This window comes from Vicugna pacos, chromosome 13 (assembly GCF_048564905.1).
Source record: "Vicugna pacos chromosome 13, VicPac4, whole genome shotgun sequence".
Classification (NCBI taxonomy): Eukaryota; Metazoa; Chordata; class Mammalia; order Artiodactyla; family Camelidae; genus Vicugna; species Vicugna pacos.
In genome coordinates this window covers 22,144,641-22,167,147 of record NC_132999.1, presented here as the reverse complement: position 1 = coordinate 22,167,147, position 22,507 = coordinate 22,144,641, and the positions used below count along the sequence as shown (strand labels likewise).

The following is a 22,507-nucleotide window of genomic DNA, read 5'->3' as shown; positions in this document are numbered from 1 at the left end:
GTCCTGCTTGCATTTTGGCTGGGGAGCCCTAGAGGAGTCGTTTCATAGCGTCAGCAAGTGTTGTCTGTTCTGTCACGTCAGGGTGCACACAGCCAAGCCCCGCCTGCCTGCTCACCAACCAGCGCAGGACTCTTAGGATGCAGAAAAGTCACTGTGTGGGGAGATGAGGATTTGCATATACTAATTACTGTATATAAAATAGAGAAACAACAAGGTCCTACTGTATATAGCACAGGGAACTACATTCGATACCTTGTAACAGCCTAGAATGAAAGAGAAAAAAGAATATATATGTGTATAATTGAATCACTATGCTGTACACCAGAAACTAACACAACATTGTAAACCGACTATACTTCAATTAAAAAAAAAAGAGTCACCCTGTGTCAGAGTTGAGGAACCACCCTTCCCCAGTGGGTCTTTCTCTGGGCGAACCTTCTCCAATTCATCTTGCCTTCATCCACCACATCGAACGCAGTATAGTGAATGTGGAAGGAGTCCAGAAAGCACTGGGTTGATTAGTGAAGAGCAGATCACCCACTTTAGACTAAAGCAGTGTCTTTAGGAAAAACAAACAAACAAACAAACTTCCGATGGGGTGGCAAGAATATGGAAGGATTTAGGCTATAGTCACCAGACCACAATCCAACACCAGAAAATGTGGTTTTCTTTTTAAACCATAATGAAAATCAGTCACCTGGATAAGAATGCTGAGTGATCAAGTGAATGAGCCAGCAATCTATAAAGAATGATCTCCAGGACCCACGGAGGATCGTGTTTCCCTTTTGTGTTTTTATGAAGTTCCCCCGAGGGGCACCACTAGGGGTGTCTCTCCAACACGGTGAGGTTGGCAACTGAGTCACCCATTTGCGACAGTTAAATTTTTAGGAACCTCTAGCAAATCCATCTGCAGGCATCTTTTAAAGAGTCCAGATTTTCCTGAGCCTTGTGTGGTGATAACTGATGCATCTGAAGTGGACCTGGGAGCTATTCTTTGTCAAGAGTTAGAAAATATAGGCAGTCTTGTCTTCCCTGTGAGTGTAAGTTGTTGTTGTTCTTATTATTATTATTATGTCAGCATAAACTGCTCCCTGGGGAGCTGAGATACAGCATCGCGGAGAGAGGGCGCCTGGCTGTGGAAATGGGCAGTAGGAGTACAACGATATTATCTCGTGGTAATGAATTTACCTTTATGACAGATCATTATCCTCTCCTGCAGCTGAACCGGGCGAAGGACAAGTCTGGCAGAATAACCCGGTGGTACTCGGGGTTTACTGGCTTTGAATGTTTAAGCTGGAAAAATGCAGTAGCAGCGTGGTTATCTCTGTGTGAATGTTGCAGACAGGGACAGAGACGAAGGAAGTCACATTTTCTTTCTGGTAATGGTAGGAAGCAGGTGGTAGTGACGATCTTTATCACAACACAACAATGAGAATGCAGTTTCTCATGCGCTTTGCCATCTTAGTGCTCGAGTCAAAGGATTCGGTGAATGGGAAAAAAATCCATAGCACGTCCTCATCATCACTAACAATAACAATTACTTGAGGTCTCATCGAGTGGTACCCTATGGGAAAGAACAAAGATTTATTTTTAAAACGAATGAGATGCAGCTCCTGTCCCAGGTGTTATAATTCGAGGTCATGCTTTAAAGGCTGTATGTAACGTGGAACTGTCTTACTTTAGTGAGCTGTTGGGGGTGGTAAGTTGTGGTTCTGCATAGAGGCAAGCTGTGACATCCTGCACGAGGTGTCTCTGCGGGAAGATTGGGCTTGGAATCATATAGGTTTATGTCCTGGCTTTGTCCTTTACTTACCATGTGACCTCAAGCAAATCACCTAAACTTTCTTAGTTTTTTGACGAAGGAAAAAGTCAACATCTGACTCTCAAATTTTTTGTTAAATATTCAATTTATTTTTAAAAATTTTAATTGCTTTTTTTTAGTTTGTGTGTGTGTGTGTGTGTTTGGGGGGTAATTATGTTTATTTGTTTATTTATTTTTAATGGAGGTACTGGGGATTGAGTCCAGGGCCTCACGTGTGCTAAGCACACATTCTACCCCTGAGCTCTACCCTCCCCCCTCAAATTGTGTTTCTGCTTGATGTCAAGAACCTAGTAAGTGTGCAGTAAACGATCTTTGTTGGTGTTCCTGCTATTGTTGTTGCTGGGATTGTCTTGACTCAAGAGCCCTGATGGGACACTGTGTGCCGTATTCCAAGTAGGACCCACACCTAATTATTGGGAACGATTGAGAATCAGTGTTGAGGTGAAGCTCCTCAGGCCAACATTTCTACAGGGGCCGTAGGAAGCTCATCCCACTCCTGGGTAATCGATGCTGCAGGGCGCAGCTCTCAGACGATTTCCCATCTGCGTGGTCACTAGAAGAGGGACCAAGTGTCCCTTATCTCTTTGTGAATAAATACAGAGTTTTCCCCATCTTCCTCCTCGTTCCCCTGAGTTTCCTTGTAAAGGCCTTCACTGCTTTCGTCTGAGCTCTGGTACCCTGTACACTGTTCATTATGCGCAGCCCGGGGCCAGGCAGTCTGTGTAGAGGGGCTTCGTCAGGCTGGAATGTGAAGAGACAGCTGATTTGTGTCCCTTGGACTCACTCCCGTGAGCCTCGGAGTCTTGAGCTCCTTTTTCCGGATCAGCACCCATGATCTTCCATTTGGGGCGAGATGTCGCTACCCACCCCCCGCATGTGCTGAAAAAGCTCCCTGGCCCACGAGTCTTCACAGGATTCTTCCTTATTTAAATCTTTTCATGTGTCTGGGTGTGTTCTCTCTCCTGTCTTCCTGGGTGTTTGTTTGTTTGTTTGTTTTAAAATCTTCCTTTCAACCGTGAGAGAGAAAGAAGGGGAAATGCATGTGGAAGTTTATTTACGTACCTGAAGACGTGGGGACAGGTCCTTCGCAGTTCAGGGACCGAAAGAAAACCTCCAAGACCTAGGAATTTAGGTGGCTGTTTCCTTTTCCGTTGTTTTTTTTTTGTTTTTTGTGTTTTTTTGGAATGATTACATGGACAGAAGCAGTTGCTTCCTTTTTACTTTTTAATAAAATCTGTTTTTAAACTCATTTGCTTTGGACACAGAAGAACGCCTAGAATTTTCCGGTGCCTGAGACGTCTTACCAGGTAACACCCAGTTGGAGTTGCTCAGTCAGGATGTGTCTCAGATGAAAGGTTAATCCATTCCGTGCTTCCTTGTGGTTTGGAAATCTCTTCAGCGGGCTGGGCTGGTGGGTACAGTCCCTGGTAGTATATACAGAGGTGGTCCCAGGCTCGATCGAGTCTGTCGTGGCGGGATGAGACCGTGGTGCCGCAGAGGGGAAAGAGCCCTGGAGGTGGAGGGGCGCACCCTCCTTCCAGCGAGAGCTACCGCACTCCCCTTGTCTTGGATCATCTTCCTGCAGGCGTAATACTCAGTGCTTTAACCAAGCTCAGACGGAGCCGGTGGCGCGAGTGCTTTGGGGATACTGAGGATAAGCAGAGGTTTTCCCCCTTGCCACAGTGCCCGAGGGGGAAGCATCTTCCTGCCCTGGGGGTATGGGGAGTAATACAGGGGAGAGTTAGGGATGCTAAATATCATGTAATGCTCTGGACAGACCCACCTAATGAAGAACTAACTTTCCTAAAATGCCAGTAGTGTCCTTATGAAGGAAGGGCCTGCCAGACTGTTCAGACTCATCCTTCTGGAATTGCCTGTGAAGGATTAGGTGCCTAGACATAACATCAGCTTAATGTTAGGAACTGGCGGCCACTGCGTTGGTCTCCCAAGTCTACGGGTACTAAGCTGGGGTCTATGCGTTATTTCACTTAATCATTACACCAGCAAGAGAATGAGAAACTGAGGCTCAGGGTGGTTGCCTAGCTCGCCCGAGCAGAGCAGGGCTGGGATGTGCGTTCGTGTCTGCCCCGGCTCTGTCCTGGGCTGCCTGCCTCTCAGATGGGTCTTCTCGCCCAGTGGGGAATAGAGGGTGCCCACTTCTGTCTAGAGGTTGGCTGCCGTCAAGGTGTGGAGAGCCGTGTGTTAACCTGTTCTGTGCGGGACCACCTGCATTCTTTATATCACTGGCAACCCAAGAAATACAAGATAATGATAAGCCTGGCCATGCAGACTTGTGGGTACACAGTTACAGCACAACTGTGGGTACACAGTTGGCCTGCACTTCGAGTGTTGGGAAACCAAGTTCATGGAGGGAAACCACAGCCAAGCAAGAAATGTATAATCTCTCTCATCTTTTCTCGACATCAGACCTTTGTAAATGCAGTGTCCACACCCCTTAATGGGCTCTCAGGTGAAAACACAGCTATGAGCATTGCTCCAAGGTTGTTCTTTATTAGAATTCTTTATTACCTACCTTGATTGGCAAAGCCAATTTAGAACGTGAGTTCTAAAACTGTGGTTCTTAGTGGCATTCTGTAATTCACTGCTGACTCCCTTCCCAACATTTTGACTTGAAAAAAGTTCAAATTGGAATTTCTTTAAGACTTATTCAATGTCTCAATTGGTGGGGGGGGGAGAAAACTTGTAACTTTTTAAATAATGCTGTGCCCCAAGTGACAGTTAAGTCATAGCTTCCGCTATTAAGTTGGTATAGCTTTAAGCTTGCACATATGAACAAAAATACAGTGAATTAAGTTGTAGTCAAGAGTGGATCAAAAGCATACATTGGGGGAAGAGGTAGGAGGGAAGTTGTGTGAAAGCGTACAAATTGTTTTGAGAGATCGTGGTTTTAGTGGTACTGATATGGAAGAAATAACCTTCCCACAGGGTTATTTGGTGAGGGACACTTCCCTTTGACGGTAAAGCTGGAGTTTCAGTTTGGGTAGAATCCACTGGGTCCATCCAGTGGATCTGCAGTGAGATCTACAGATCCGGGGTTTGTATGCATACTGATGACAGTGGTGGTTCTCATAGTCTCACCGTCATCGGCTGAGCCCTTTCTCAGTGCCGGGGCCTCTGGAGGAGACACTCTTATGCATGCAGTTAGGGCCAGTGCGTGGTTGAGAGCATGGATTCTTCAGTTAGATTGCTTGACCTGAAATCTATGCTCTGTCCATGACGGTCTGTGTGACCTTTAGTTCAGCTGACGCTCTCTGCCTCAGTTGCCTCAACCATAAGATGAGAACATAAGAGTACCCCCCCTCATGGCACTTTAGAGATTACAAGAAAATAACACATGAAATGCTGAGAAGAGGAGCTGTCCCAGAGTGAGCATTAGCTGTCACCACGCCATCGTTATCCTTGTACCCACAAAGACGCTGAGTCACCTCCTCCCCTTCACCGCGCTAACCCTGTGGGTGCCTGGGGGCGGCACAGGCCATCACTGCCCTTCCAGGAAGCCTTCTTTACCTCTCCTCCCCTGTGCTCTCAGAGTCGGCTTCTACTAGCAGGGCCCATAGCACATTGTCTTCTAACCCTCCCTATATTGGCCTGCCCACCCCCCTCACTGACCAGACAGAAGGGACCTGAAGGTCAAAGCTGTGCACCCCAGTGCCTACCAGAGTGCCTGGAGCAAACAGGTATTCAACAAATGTTGTCTGGATAAAATTAATGAAAGTTTAGTTAGCTTATTCAAGGTCACAAAGCTAGTAACTCAATGAGAACCATGTCTCACTTATAAAAAGAAATAATAAGCTATAGACAACATTCCTCGAACAATAATGCACTAAATGATGATTTGAAACTGACCATTACTTCCAGGATAGTGTCCAGATTTATTGAGAGTCTCCAAATTTTGGCCCTATCATCCTTTCAGGCTTTGATCTAGCTGTAATACTTGCCGTTTTCCCTGCTCCCAACACACACACTTGGCTCCCTAGCCATTGGGGTACCCTTGGTGATCCCCATGAGATGAATCACCTACACTCTCGTCTTCTCTCAGACAGTTGTTAGTATTCATTGAGCCTACAATGTAGAGGCCTGTGATGCTCTAAGGATACAGAAATGAAATCAAAAGGTGCTGACATTTGAACTGGGTCTTGCAGGAGTGAATCAAGCCTTCTTCCTAGTTCTTCTCTGGAAAGTGTTTTCGCGAGACTGAGGGATATGTTAACTATTTGTTCCAAGTTCATCATTTATACTTAGCTCATCGGTTGGCATCAACAGGTTTGTTGAATGAACCAATCAGACTGTAGAGAAGACTTTACGTTTGCAGTGAAAGCACCTTAAAAAATAAAACAAAACTGTGTTTAGATTCTCCCTAACCTTTCTGATGGTAGTAGGAACCTCAGAAATTGGCCACTGAGGTTACTGATTTTGTCAGACGATACAAGAGAGCAGAATGCTGTCGGCTTCACCAGCTGTGTCCAGAAGGGCTCCATGTTCAAATTAGCCACAGATCGTGTCCCTCATGGCATTTGCTGGTGGTGGCACTGAAGACCCAAAACGCCCACGTTAGTGAAAAATGTCTTACTTGGTGCCCCTGACAGTTTACATCTGAAAAAAAAAGTGCTCTTCTCTGTGTGAGTGTTTGAGGGAGGACACTGAATTAAACGCACGTCCACGTATTTACATGTAGGCATGCAGGTGCGCAGGGCTCCCACCTGGCCGGCGACTCCCTACAACCTGGGGAGATTGCACATCTCTCCTAGTGTTAGGGATAGGAATGGGGCCAACGGAGTGCCCCTTGGTGATCACAGAGCGGGATTTCTATTGTCACCTGGCACTGGGTAGCTGCCCTTGGCTCTTACTTTTGGAAAAATGACAGGTATTCGATAAAGTATCAGAATGATTAGAGAGAAAAAAAAAACATAGAGCCAGAGGAGCTGGCCTCCTTCAGAACAAACAGGGAGACAAGGACACTCGTTGGCATTCCTGGCTGGTTGACAGCATGTAGCCTGTTGTTGCTTAGTTTCGTTTCCTGCTTATTTTTGGAGTGTGGTTGGTTTGGTGTTAGCAATGGGGACTTGGGTCATTTTGGACCCATGTCTCTTGATTTCACCTGCATCCTTTCTCTGAGAGCAGAGAACAGAATGAATGTTTAGTTTCAAGCTTTGCATGTTGTTTCACGTTTCTATAGAGTCTGCAGACTTGAGGTACAATGATGCTGTCGTGAACAAACAAAATACTATTTGTGGGATTCCTGGGAGTTTATTAACAGTGAATGTATTTTCTTAGCAACAGGAGGAGATCAGAGAGGTTCAGCCAACATGTTCACATACACATACAGACCAGTGAGCCACTATTTGAAATGAAGACTCTTCCAGAAAGACCAAAATTTATATTTTACATTTGTGGACCATATATATGAGAGGCCTCCGCCCCTAAACAAAACAAAATATACTATTTACAATATAATTAATTTTTAAAAATCAAGTTCTAATTATGATATCTGAAGTAGATACTTGAGCAAGAATTGGGGGCAGAGGGCAAGACTGAGGAGGACAGGAAATTTCAAAAGAATTGTAAGCATCAAGTCCCTGGCTTGTAAGAGTTTGCAGCTAATTATAGAGACAGTCAGCTAGTTCACTAGTGAGCAGAATTACGCAGTATCAAATACCTAATGAGATTTGTAAGACAGTGTTTATACACCAGAGAGTATTTTTCACCAAGGGACCAAATGACTCCCCCCCACCAACCTTGAGGGGAGTTCAAAATGTGTCAGGGCATTTTTGGTTGTCGTAAGGAGTGGATGTTGCTGGCATTCAGTGGTGGAGGCCAGGGATGCTAAGTGCCCTATAGCATACAGAATAATTCTGGACCTTGGAAGGAATCCCCCTTGAAATGCTGATAACCTTGCAGAGAAACACTGCAGAAATTCCAAGCAGAACTCAGTGCTCTACTTAGCTACAGCCAAGTCTGAGATGTACCCAGGCCACTCTCTGAGTCATACTAAGGTTCTGCCCCCTAAAATCAAGGAAATAGCCTGCATCATAAAGGGCTTCGGTGATCAAAGTCAGTAAAGGGTAACATGTCCGTCATTCTTCTGCCTAAGAGGGCAAATTCTTTTAGCATTGATTTAAAGCCGCAAGGAATCAAGACTCTTCCTTTAATGATGCTTTCTGATGACTCTCCATCTATACTGAAATAATGACCTGAAGTGTGGACACCCTGGACTGTGGGTAGTTTATTTCTTAAGATATGTCTACATTTGATGTTAACATTGCTTATTTTGAATGTGTTTTAATATGAGCCAAAGTATTTTAATATTTTAAAGAGTTTGAATAGTTTTCATTTGAGAAATACTGGAAAACACAATTAGATTTCTAAGTACCTGTTTTCTAGAACATGCAGCTTGCCTTTAGCTACCAAGAAGAATTTTCAGCAAACCAAATTCTTTAAAAGGATAAAATGTAATTGGCCAAAAAAAAGCATACCATTTTTTATATTCTCTTTCTCTAAATACTCCTATATATTGTTTATTGAAAAATTTGGTAAAACTTGATCTGCCAAAAAAAAAAATGACCTAGGGTTCACATATTGGTTAAGTATCTATAGTTGTTACCCCAAAAATATGAAATCAAAATTTGTAGCCCCATATCTAGGATAGTGCTTGGCCTGTGCAGATGGTTAATGTGCCTTTAAAGAATAGATCTATATTTAAAATAATTTTAGGAATTATAAATAATTATATTTTTAAAAATAATATGAATAAATATATTTATAAATAAATACAGGAATCAGATTCCTAAAATTTACACTCAATTTACTTAAAACAATTTGGAGACCAAGTACTGTTCTATATCACTTTAGAAAAACCTAAGAAATACCAGAGGATTCTATTTTAATGATGTTTTGTGTTACTTGCTTTGGAAAGTAATTTTATTTTTACTCAAAAGTTCATTCAAATGAAATTATATCATTTTATTTACATGCACAACTTTTACGTGGATATTTACATTATTTACTCTTCCACATCAAAAGAACATAATTATTTCTGTTTTTCCTTTTAAAAATATTCTATCTGATTCAAAATCTAAGATACACAGTATAGTCTTTTTTCTTTTTAATACATTCTATGTTCTTTGCTCAGCACATTAAGTGCATTATCTCATTATTCCTAGCAACAAACTTATAAGCATTCGTGCCATTTCACAGCTGAGCAGACTGAGGCTTAGGACATTCGAGATTCTAATTTCTGTAATACTGTCCCTCCTGCCACATGATAGGTAAATGATGCCTTGAAAATATGATTTTTGAAGGACAAGATGAATGAACACATTGCCATAGTGGTCCCTTTACACGAGAAAAGACAAATACATTACAGGTTCACCCTGATTTATATTTAGCCTAGAATATTTTGTTTCTCTGATCACATCCAAGCAAAAACTAGGAAACTGAACATGTCTGATAATTACTTATTTTAAATCAGGCATATAACTAACTTAAATGCAAAAGTAAGTCTGGAGAAGCTTGAAAAGTAAGGCAGAATTAGCTTCCTTTTAAGCGAACTTTCATAAACAATGGTAATAACTCGCTAGGAAGCATGGACACTGGCAGGTTTGACTCCTTGGTTGCAAGCTGACACTTTGAGGGAATGTTCTCAGCAAAACACTCACTTCAGGGGAAATTAGGTCAGGCTTCTGGAACATTTATCATGTATACCTGTCACCAGCAAGACCCAGTCCTTAAAGTGAGCTGAGATCACAAGCAGGGATCCCTCCTGCTCTGAGTTGCAAAGGACACTCTAAACCGATAGTTGTACAACTATGTGAGCTTGGCAGGGACTCCCGTAAAACTGAAGCCAACGCCCATATAGTTGCTGTGGGAATTGAATTCCTTAATACTCTGTTTATAGAATTTTGAAATGGCAAATGGATTCGGTCTGTTCCGAAAAACAATCTGTCCCCTGGCTTGTTTGGAATAACATCTAGAGTTGCTATAGAAGGACGTGGGCTGACGACCCGCGTCTGCTTGGGAAGTCAGTCTCACCAGCCTCTGCTTGTCTCATACCGCACAGCCAGGTTGGTTTTTGCCCAACTCATGGTATTATTTGCATAAAGGAAAGGCCGCCTTCTACTGAAGCTGAAAAGTTGCTAATTTGATATAGAAACTAGAGTCATTAGCAAAATCCAGAGCACTGGAAGGTAAGACAGAGTCTACAGTAAAACCAAAACAACATAAATGAGTCATAACCCAATGTCCTTTCAGTAATCGTGGGGCATCACTCTGGTGGTTTCAGAGCAATGTCAGCAAGTATGGGGATCCTCCATGGGAGCTGGAGACTGCGTCTGCATCTGTTCATGTGCCTTTCAGCTCAGTGCATGTCATTCATTTAGGGTCTTGTGGATGTAAATGATCACATTCACCACAAATCTCTGTATCTACTAGGTTCAATTACCTTATCTTTGAAAGGAAGTAATTATTTATCCTTTTCATAAATTCTTGTTGGGTAAACACATCTAAAGATGTAAGAAAAAACTGCTAATTTATATGGGAAATTGGTTGGAGGAAAAGGTGTTATTTATTAAATGTGTGTGTAGGAATCTACCTTTACCTCTCAAGAATAAAAAGAATACATGGATAAGAATAAATATTTCCTTTTTGTGTTCATTTGCCATACATACAGTGAGGACCCACCATGTGCTAATCAGTGTACAAATGGTGGAATAAAAAGATGCGGGACAGAACTCTCATTTGGGGTGTGTTGTGTGTGTGTATGTGTGACAGATCCTTAAACAAAAAAGAATGATAGCCAGTGTGAAATGTCACAATAGAGGTTATTTTAAAACTCAGGAGAAGAACTCAAGAACTTAAAGAAATTTTGTCTGTGAAAAGTAGCTTATGAAACAAAGTTTTGCTTTTAACTGTATCCTTAAGATGGGTCTGTTACAAGTGAAAACCCAGAAGATGTGAGGGGCTGAAGGGGGAGAGTGGGTGTGGAAGAAATCTACCAATGATTTCTTGGTGGAAGAATTAAAAAAAAAAAACTTTCATTATCACACTCTATTAAGCCAGGACCAGGAAACAATTTCTAATCAGCACTCTGATCTGGGCAGAGATTGTGCAGTCTTTTGTACCAGGCCTCAGATCTGTGTTCTCTATTCACACATGCTCACTTCCAGCTGTTGTCATTGAAATCCCACATAATCTTTCAAGGTCAAAGGGCAGTCACCCATGGCTGCTGCAGTTAAAAGGTTATGCTGATTTCTGTTGTCAAATATTGGCCCTTTTCTCTTCCAATCACTCCCATTCTCCTTTTTTTAACAAGAAAAATCCAGCCTAGAATTGTATTACATGACTTTAAAGTCTTAAAAGTGGTCCCCCATTGTGCTTACACGACATGGCCTGAACAGTCTAATTCATTCTGTTATATTTCACAAAGAATTTTCTGGTGCTTCTAAAATACTTTGTGTTTGTGCTAAGCCAGCAAACTTCAAAGTCTAGTGGCCTACACGATTTGTGGCATGCCGTAGGATCTGCAGACATGGATAATATAGATCCTATAATTTAATAAACGCTGTGAATTACGGCATCAGGAGCTAAGTAATTGCTGGGTGAGTAAGAATTGCACAAAGCGAATGACGTTAAAAAAGATGGAAGCTCTTTGTATTTTGTGGTTCTCAACATTAACTAATTTTATTATATATTTGGAAAACTACATCTACCTATTTGTAATTTTTTTTTTCTTTTTGTAGCCTTGGAAAAGTCATTGTAAGGATTTTTTAAAGAAATATACTGCTTCAGCTCATCAATGATTTTCTTTCCATGCTTGGGTGAACCAGTCAGTGTTGAGTGTCTTAAAATTAGCACATGGCCCCTGCTCATCTTCTTTCCTTGTCATTGGATGTGTCCGCAGGTGGTTTAATAAGCAAGGCTCTCTGTAAATGGTTTCACAGCCATGTGAATTAAACCTAAAAAGGAAGAACAGAATGATGGGCATTAAGGTTTTTTTTTTTTTTTTTTTGCTGTTTTACATCCACAAACTAGGGTAGCCCTCGGGTGAGCCAGTTTCATGTCTGTTTCATTTAAGGTAATCAGTTTCTGATGTATTCAGAGAATACATTTCCTTATTTTTTCTCCAGTATATGGAAGAGTTCATAAGCAGAAACTGAAGCTATCACAAATAGTTTGATCCATTTGCAGATTAATAGTTGTTGCTGTCCCAATTTAGAGAAACCTTTGATTCAGAACATAAAAACAGTAAGATTGCTTAAAAATCCTTTTTAGTTCAAAACCAGGTTAATTAAAAACTACTTTTAAGTTTATGATGCATTAAGAAATAACACCATTAATTTTAAAAATACTTATGAAATATGGATCTTATTATGCTAACTATATTGGAACTTACTTTTTCTAAAATGAAGCAAAATTTTCTTTAAAGAAAGAAAATCTTTTAAAGCAAGTGTTTCTCTGTTCTTGTACAAGATTAATTTGTAGTTGGGTCCACTTGCAAAATACCTATTTCTGCTCATTATAGGTCTAATAAATGTATGATTCTAAATGTTTTGGGGCAACAGGGAAATTAATTTGCTGACATAACAAAACTGAAGGAAAGAATATTTAGCCTGGAGGAGAGAAAATTAGGGGCTGAGGGACTGTCTTCAAATATTCAAAAGATAGCAAAATTAGATTTATTCTGCCTGTTTCAGAGGATAAGTAAGGTGAAGTTATGGGAAGGCAAACATATTAAATGAATTATTTTTAAAAAATCAAACCTCATAATCTTATTAGTCTAAAAGTCTTGATGACAAAATGATGGTTACACCATTACTATATGATTTTTAAGATCCCTTCATTTCCAATTCATTCTGTAATGTCATGCATCTGATATCTCTAAACATACAAATAAGTGCAAATCTTTTTTCACTTTTTATTTAGATGTTTTGATATCCAACATAGTTCTTCAATTAAGTGCTTAATCACTTGTAACTCAAACTCTTAAACCCTCTTTATGTGAAGTCAAGGCATCAAATTTACTTTAATGAAATACTACTCTTCCCTTACTGGCTGTAGGCATTGGTAAAAAGTTGTGATAAGGCCTTTGGGTTAGATAGGATAATCAAGTCTCTGGTGTTGTATATAATTTATATTGTAATATGTATTAATTATATATATATGGGAATAAAATGCCATAAAATTTATTACATACAGAGAACTAAACAAGCCTGTGTTCTAATCCTAATTCTGCCACTAGCTGTGTGACCTTAGGCAAGTCACTTAACCTCTTTGAGCTTAAGCTTCCTTTTCTGTAAAATCAGAATATTGCCAACTACACAGTTGCAGGAAGAATTAGAGCTAATATGTCTAAAGAGCTTAGCAGAGTGCCAAACACATGGTAAATACTGGATAAATGAAACCTATAGTTTTGATGAAAATTAATACTACTTAGGTTGTTCTATGGATAAATTTTTTCAGATAGGCAGCATAATTTCACAGTACCTATTACCGGCTTGATCCCTTTTCCTAACGTAGATATTTTAAAGTGATTGCAATTAACGATGTTGAGTATCCTTGAGTCTTGACCTTAGAAGTGTTAATTAGCTCAAAGACTTCAGATTCTACCTTCTCTCCAGGACACTGGTACATAAACCAAAAAGGGGGAGATAGAAAAAGAGGCAGAATAGTGTACAACAGCTGCCAAAGCAAACGGTGTCCTTGTCAAATTATTTGTGAAATCATGAGTTAAATGATAGTAAGGAAATTTGTTTATTGCAGGAACTGTCAGAGGCTTTAATGTATAAATGTTCTTTGTCATTCTTCAAGGGTGGGTGTGATAGCTTCTTCTGAACTTATTTTACTATGTAAATCTTTATCTCATATGTATCTGTTATCTTTGTTTTTAAATTGTTTGTGGTGGGGCATTTTCGAGGACTAGTCTACAAAACACGGTTTGGGAAGCACTGGTACGAGCCCAGATACGGAGGGTGGAACATATCAGTGTTTGGAGAATAGCAGGTTGTACATCTTGGCTGCAGAGAGTGTATGTTTGGGTGTTGTTGGGACTACTACCCGCAACGCTGAGCAGTAGACCAGATTTTGAAGGGCATTAAATACCTAGCCAAGAAGTCTAAGCTTAATTCTCAAAGAAGCCATGAAATGCTGACGGGTTTATTATCAGACGGAAGACACCAGCCATCCATGCATTCTCTTCCTACTGTGCTAGCAGATTAAAGTGCAGAGAAGATACCTCGCAGGCATCACACATTTCTGTGCCTACAGGAGCCTTACAGAACATGTGAATAAATGAAATACAATTAAGAATATTGGGAGGGTAGTACATTTGTAAGCTCATACTCAGTTTTAAAAACTTCATATGCCAAAAAAAAAAAAAAAGAAGAAGAAGGAAAATTAGTACTCTGCTAGCCAGGCAAAATGTGTTTGCAAACTAGAATTGCCCATGGGCTGCTAATTTGCAATATTGATGTTGGTTAGGGTAACTACTAGGCTCCTGTAACAAAGACCGAAAAATAAGATGGTTAAAGTACATTAAAATCCCTTTTCCTTCTTGTAACTGTTCCAGATGAGCTGGCCAAATTGCTGGGGTGGTTCTGCTCCACAGTGTCATTCAGGGTCCCAGGTTTCTCTGTCTTACTGCTCTGCCATTCCATGGGCACTGTCTTTGTCTGCAGGCCAGAATATTAGAATTTGGGCGTAATGAATCAGTAGAAATATACCCCGACCCCACTTAAAAAAAAACAAAACTGTTTTCTAAGATATTCCAAAATGAAAGCATAGAAGTAACATATGACTGTGAGGTAAGCTAATAATGACTTACCTTGCGCTTTAGAGGGCCACCACGTAGGGGTATCTGGAGTCACTCATCTGAGTCACTGAATAAATACCGATTACACGCCCACGCCAGGGATTGTGCCGGGCCCTGCGGGCAGAGTGTAAGGCCAGGGGACACAGCCTGCTCTTGCCGGGTTTGTCGTAGGAGTGCGGAAGGAGGAGCGGGAAACGAGTCACTGTCGAGTCAAGTAGAATGAGGTGTGACATAAGGCAAGTAGAGGAGAAGTTCTCCTGAACTCCACAGTATTGACTGAGCACAGCTGGAAAGTGTGTGCTGGAGGGGGTGGGGGGAGTGGAGCCACCACCCTCCCCTCCACGCTCATGCCCAGAGGGCAGGTCACTGAGGGAGAAAGGAAACTCCAGGGAGGAGCGGTGAGGTGATGAGTAAGCTTTCCTTTAGGAACATGAGAGCGTGAGTTCTGTGACAGCAGTGTCCTCAGGATGTGGCCCAGGGCCTGCACTGAGTGAGGCGGCCCCAAGTACGCGTGCAAGAGAGATGGTGTGATGATGGGGAGCTCTTCTCCCTTTGAGTAGCCCAGACTCACACTCACGAAAAGGCCCGGCCACTGGCCTGTCTCTTACTAGTGATGGACCCGGATCTACCAAGGGAGAACAGACTAGAGACACGGTCGTCCCTCTGTATCCGCGGACACTGGTCCAGGACTGCCGTGGGTACCAGACTCCACGGAGGCTCAAGTCCCTTGTATGAAATGGTACTTTTGGCCCCCAGTACCCACCAGCTCTGCATTCCCGATACGGAGGGCAGACCGTGTGTCCTTTTTGGTGAAGTGACCTGTGTATCGCAGTTTGCCTACATGCATTATCCAGGTGAGGTTTGATAATTTAGAGCTGAGAGCCCTTTGCTGTTCCAACAGGACAAACAAAATACCACCCTGTGTATAAACTTTCTTCCTCAGATACATGAACTCTGTTTCGTGGGCATTCAGACTTTCCTTAAAGGCCAGTCTTCCGGGTGGCCTGTCCCAGCGACTTCTTCTGTTAGGTTCCACAGGGCTACCTGTGTCTCTGCAAATCGAACTTTTTCCTTTCTTGCCTGTTAAGAGGTAGGTAGATGTTCGCTCCCTTCACGAGATGACATGTGCTTCCCATATAATGGCATTTCCGTAATAACTGCTGGTATCATCGAGGTAAAGAGAGCTGCTTTTTCTAACCACCCACAAAGGAATTTAGCTTTTTATATTTCTGCCTCTGCTAAAAAGCCTAGTTTGTCCCCACTGTGAGAATGACTGACTCCGGTAAACCGAAATCTGGACTCTAGTTGGGAATTCATGGAATGGGACTTCAGTGAGAGAAGTGTTTTGGCCATTTGATCTTAAATGAAAAAGGCTCTTCTCCTTACTTCAATCTCCTGTACACCTGCTCCTGAGCAGTCGTTCAGAATTGGACAGGGGGCCAGACTGTCACACAGTCTGGCTTTTCACCTCAGACTTACTTAGCAAAAGTGTATGTTTTGCACTCATTTCTGAGAGGCCCTATTCAAAGTGTGAATCTTGGGATCTTACGGGAGTGTTTAATCAGTTTTCCATCTGAAGATCTTTTAATGCCAACATCTTGAATTTGGAATAACATACTTAAATTTGCTTTTTTAATTGTCTTTTCCACTTTTTCTCTCATCTTGCAATAAAGTAGAACACCCAGATTAGTGTTACTTCCCTGAAAGTCTTTGTATGATTTGGATTGTTAGTGAAGTCTAAATATTAATCTGCTCAGGTTTGCTTAGTAATTACGTTAGCTGTGTCATTTTTTCCGTCGTTTCTTAGGTTTTATTTCTCATTGCTGTCTTCTTCTAGAGTTCATCAGTGGGTTTCCAAATAATTGGTGAAGGAACAAAACCAGTTTCATAGTCATTTGAAGTTACGTGGAGTGTTTACACAGACCTTTCCTTAGAAACATGTTCTAAACATGAAGTAGTCAAGGCGATCCGATAATCTCATGACGCTGTGAAGGGATAGTTGCTTCAGGATTTGTGAAATTATTTAACTCTTTATTTTTATTTTTCTGGTTTGATACATTTCATGCATCTCATTACACAAATTACACATATTCCATTAAAATAAGCTTTAGGAGACAGGTTGCTGGAAAGGGAAGGAGAATCCACTTTTTATTTTTGCAGTGACTTTCAGGATGACACAAGATCCTTGTTTAAGGGTAGGACTAGACTTTTTTTTTTTTTTTTGGCCCCTTATGGCCATTAAATAATGCTACCTTTAACTCTGTCTATATTTGGTCTCCCAAAGTGTGATCCATAATCACAACAGGATAACCCTAGACATTTCTTAGCAGAAAACCTCATGGCACCTTCCCTGTTGGAAGCTTTGTCCAAATAGTTTGTCCATCTGGTCTTTGCCCTGTTTATTTTAGAGGGACTATTTGAATAATTCATTTTAATAGTTTTCAGATGCACATTGGTTTGATTTTAGTTCAAACTGTATTGCAAGAGATGAGAGAGGAAAAGAGACAGGAATAAGAAGTTCTGTCAACGTTTTTATAAAAAAGGAAAGTCAACACACTGAGCCGAATGTGGGTTGTGCTCACTCAGGGGCACCTCTGGAGTCCCTCCTGCACACCAGCACTGTGCTAGGACCTGGGGGGCCGGAGACACAGAAGATGCGCTCTCTCGCCTCAGGGGGCTCACAGTCTAGTATGAGAAAAAAGGTGAACTTACACTTCAGTGTGCTAAGTCCCTGGTCAGAGCTCAGGTTGCCAGGTCAATATTGAGAAAATGGAAAAAGAGTGTTCACCAGCCCTGGGGGTAACCAGGGAAGGTTTCTGATAGAGATGACAACAAAGCTGAGATCTAAAGGCCAGGTAGGAGTTGGCCAGGCAAAGAATATGAAGGACAAGGCAGTTCAGAAGAGGGAGCAGTGTCAGGGGAAAGGTGAGCCGGAGCCAGGGAGCAAGGACCATGTGTTCCCTTAGGCCAAGAGGTGGGGGTGGAAGTGAGAGACCAGAGATCAGGAATGAGCCTGGAGAGGAAAACAGAGGCTGTAGGGTGGTCGTATGCCAAGTGAAGACATTTGTACTGTACCCTAAACTCTCTGTGGGGCTCTTGCAAGGTTTTTGACAGGGCAGTGAGCTCTGAACCCATTGGGTTTATCTCAGATTTCCCAACACCTCGTTCTTTTCTACCTCAGGGCCTTTGCACATGCCAGTACCTCTGCCTGAAGAGCTCTTCCCCCTTCTTTTTCTGGCTGTCTCCTTAGTATCTTTCAGATGTCAGCTCTTAAGAGAGACCTTCTCTGACACCCCTTTCTAAGGCTTTTCCTATTTGTTTCCTTTACATTATTTATATCATTTATAATTTTAAAATAATTTATTTCTTTTATACTTTCAGCTGTGTCTAATCCTAGAAGGTAGGGACTATATCTCAAACTCCTGGCTCAGTGCCTGGTACACAGGATGTGCTCAAGAAGTACTAGTGGAATAAATGAGTGAATCATCAGATTTGCCTGTTAGGGAGACAGCTCTGGCTACAGACCGGAGAGTGGACTACACTGATGACAGAGAATGTGGGAGGTTGTCCCATCGTACCAGTGAGAATTGGGAAAAGCCAGAGCCACAGTCATAAGGGGGAGATGAAGATACACATGGAGCAAAGAAACAGTAAGAAATGGAATCAGTGGCGATTAGTTGGATGTGGGTGCTTGTAGGAGGTGAGAGTCGGGGATGACACCAAAACCTAGAAAACGAGATGAATGGTGGATGGTTCATTGAAGTAAGGGATTCAAAAGAGTAAGAACAGTTCTCAAGAAGAGAAAGAACTCAGCTCTGGACATGTTGGGTCTGAGGATACCCGCAGGCTATCTGGATAGAAATATCTAATAAACATTTTGATTTATGAGTTTGGAATCCAGGAGAGAGAGTTTGGCAAAAGATAAAGATTTGAGAGTCATTGGCCATAGATTCATTCATCCACTCATGCAACAAATAGGCACCTACTGACTGCTTTGTCCCAGGTATTAAGTACAGGGTGAACAAAGCAAGATTATTCTAATTTTCACAAATATCACAATCAAGCCTGGTATCCAATATCATGGAAATAAAGAGAATGACTCAGGAGGTATGTATATAGGGAGAGGTGAGCACAAACGCTGGAGAACACCAACATAAGAGATGGACAAAAGAGAAGGGACAGTCGGAAGTGCGTGATGGTTTGGATGGATGAACGCAGGGGGTTCCCCCTCCCAAGTCCCTGCACCAAACTAAAACTAAGTTTTCTGGTGGCAAGATTAAAGTACGTGTGTTCACGTTCACTCTGTTCAGAAATTCATGTTAAGTCCCCCTTAAAATAAGGAATTTTAAACGTTGAAACTGAAACAAGTAGCAGCCCGCAAGCAAGTGACGCAGACAGAGCTGAGCCAGGGCTGCAGATCAGCCCAGATCTTCCCACTCAGCTCTGAAGTTCCTTGCTATTGTTGTCTGGGTTTGAAGTCAAACTTACCATATATTGTGGTTGGATTTCCTTTGTTATGGTCTGCGGGATAAATGTGATGTTAATGTCACAGTGAAAAGAGATAATATGCGCTGTTTTGCCAAGACTTCATTAGAGAATCTCTATTTATTTATTTTTACTTCTCTGTTCTTTGAACCAAGGAGGCAACACCTCAGGCGCTTACCATGTAAAACTCAACTAAATACCTGGGTGTGGGTTGTTTTAAGAGGTGAAATTTCTTGGGCACTTCTTCAAATGAATTTTGCCTTTTTAAAAAAAAAATTGTGGTGCATATACACGATTCTTCATTTTTCCTTTTTTTAATTGAGGTATAATTGACATAAACATTGTTAGTTTCAGGCATACAACAACCCCTTACCACACATAGTGCCACTTTATTTCAAATAAGCAAGTTAAGATTATCACATATTCTAAAAATTAGAGTTGCTTTATCTAAAATATCATAGATTGTGTGTTTGGTATAAAAAATTAACTGAAAATTGTCTTTCAGTTTTCAGCCAAAAAAATCTTTCTTATGCAAAAGTCCAATGTAACCAAAAGAGAAAGAATAATTTGTAGGTCCATTTGTAATTCTCCAAAACATGGTGATTTTTTTGCATGTGTTTATGTGCATAATGCTTAACAGATATACTGGTACATAAACTATGTCATAGGTAAACTTGCTTCCCCTTAGTAGTGGGGAAGATCTAGCTTTTATCAATAGCATAAATCTTATTTATGGATTTTTTTAACATTTTTTATTGATTTATAATCATTTTACAATGTTGTGTCAAATTCCAGTGTTCAGCACAATTTTTCAGTCATTCATAGATGGATTGTTTGTTATATATTCAGATTAATTCATTTTCATACATTGCATTTCTTAAAAGTATGTTTCTTATTTCAAAGAGCAGTTATTTAAAAAAAAAAAAACTCTTCGGTCACCAACTCACTACAACCTTTGACCCTAATTTTAAAGTAGGTGATAACATTAGCCCTACAGATACATCTCTCAACCAGATTCAACCTGTGAGACTCAGAATCAGAAAACCTTGGAGGCAGAGAGGGAAATGACATTCCAGAAATTATGTATTCCTTGCCATTTATAAATATGTTCCTGAATATAGTGTAAGAATTAATAGGTGGTTGATAATAGATGTAGTATCGGATATCCTAAAGGAAATTAATTATATCCAGCAAAAATAAAGCAGATACAGAATTCAAAGAATAAGTTATTTTGAACCATTGATTTATTATCTTTTCTCAAAAAAAAAAAAAGATTCAACTGACCCATCCACAAAAAAACTCCTGTCTTGAAGCAAATATGAATTTTTATTTGTGCTCTGAAGAATTTGGTTTTTTGCTTCAAGGGTTGGGGCTTGTCTTTTGTAGTCTGGCTTTTTAAAGATTCACCCTATGGTACCTCTAGAAATGAAGGGAACATCTTTAAATCTTCTTTGATTTGAATGAATGGACAGCTAATCCTGATCAGATGTTTCTTTAGAGAATAATGTTTAAAAACTGTTAGGGAATTTAGCCATCGTGGCTGATGGGTAGGTAGGCCTGTTGTGAAGGTCTCAGAGGTCAGCCAAGGTAACCATTTATTTTAAATCGTCTTTTGTTTCAGATTTCCTGTTGAACTTTTTTTAAAGCATTTCAAAAATCACCCAGTTGTTGTATCATTGCTTTCCATAACCTCCAGATTCAAAGATTCAAACCAAAAAACCATCTACATAACTGAATGACTGTACCCTCCCACGTCAGCTCTAGCTAGAGCGGAATATGAAATTAGATTTCACATTTTTAATCACAATGAAACTAATGTTTAGAATCCTGTTGTCAGATGTCTTCTATTTATGACACTTTGTTTCTTTTGTTTTTTGTTTTCCCAGGACATTTGGGCTTCCAGGACAGTTTTGTCACATCAGGTGTTTTTAGTGTGACTGAGCTAGTCAGAGTGTCACAGAGTAAGTATAATTTTGCTTTCATTTGGTACAGATTTGCCTTGGGTTTGTTGCTTACCTTTTGCCTAGGCCTCCTAGAGACATAAATAGCTTTCACAATCTCCTTTACAGGCTCGCATTGGAAGAATTTTGCCACGTAGACTGTTTGACAGCCAAGAATTTAAATCAGGAAAAATTAAATATCATTTTAATGTGAGACGTAGGGAAAGAACTGAAATCCTGAGTGTCTCACATGTTCCCTCGTTTATAGTGTGAACCTGGTTTTTTAAAAAAAATCCTGAGGCTTCCTGGATTACTGGGGAAATTCTGCATTTTCCACGAATTTGGTTTTGACCTTTAAAGAATGCTAATGCCCTCAGCACAAGGGACACCAGGCAACTTGAGCATTACCAGCTTGTCAATGATCACCAACAACAGTGAATTGAGAGTACCTGTCACCACCCTGTGCCATTGGTCAATGGGTCATCGATTGTATTTTTGCTATGACATGATTGAGACAGTCCAAGGAGAAGGTATAGGATTCCCCCTCCTCTCTCCCTCCCCCACATAGACACACACACACACAGTTACCTTCCCTCAAAAAATCTCTTTGTCTTTATTTAGAAGCATACCTGTAGTATACCTGAAACTAACATAATATCATACATCAACTACACTTCAAAAAATAATAATAATTTTCATCATGGTTCAAACAACTTTGCAGTCCCTTGAAAAGATCATAGACCTTAGACATTGTGCCTATGGTGCTTAATGGATTCAAATAAAAGCTTCCGGCTAACATTTAAAAAAAAAGCATATCTACAATGTTTGTGCTGTTCTAGGTCTCAGTATCAAGGGAAAAAGATACCAAATATTAAAATTTTACTTTTTATCCTCCTCCTATTTCAAAAATACCACCTGTAGATAAAATTTGCATTGTTCGAATTGGTTTCAAGCTGCATCAAATCCTTTGTGAAATGAAGTGGAGTGAAAATAAATATCTTTTATTTCAAGTTCATACCCTCCGTTCACTGCAATACACTCTTGCAAGATTGACCGAGTGAGTAAGCAAGTCAATTTCATGACAAGATGTCAGATCAAGCAAGCCAAGCCATGCCGATCTCACAGGCTGAGGTGCTGTCTGTTCTTATTTCTTAAGAATCCAGAAGGTGGGATACAAGTGAAGGCAGGGGATCTGGGAGGAGAAGGGGAGAGACTCTCTGACAGGCACTGTACTAGATTTTCATGCATGTTACATAAAATTAATCCCTGCAGTAAACATGCTAGGCAAGAAATCATTCTCATTTTCACAAATGAGTTCAATTGAAGCGCTAGTTAAGTCATTTATCCAAAGTCAAACAGGGGCGAAATGGTTAAGCTAAGTAAGTCTGTGTAATGCTGGAATCTGTACTCTTGGACCGGCACAAGGGAACTCAAAGA

At 40.8% G+C, this 22,507-nt stretch overlaps 1 protein-coding gene across 1 annotated transcript in view; it reads left to right on the top strand.

The window, feature by feature from the left end:
• The window catches only part of NFIA (nuclear factor I A), a 167,028-nt gene that overhangs the window by 26,200 nt on the left and 118,321 nt on the right, over nucleotides 1-22,507 (top strand). The window contains exon 2 of the mRNA XM_072974322.1: nucleotides 21,017-21,091. The gene's annotated coding sequence lies outside the window, so the exon portion shown is untranslated. The remainder of the gene's footprint in view (nucleotides 1-21,016; nucleotides 21,092-22,507) is intronic.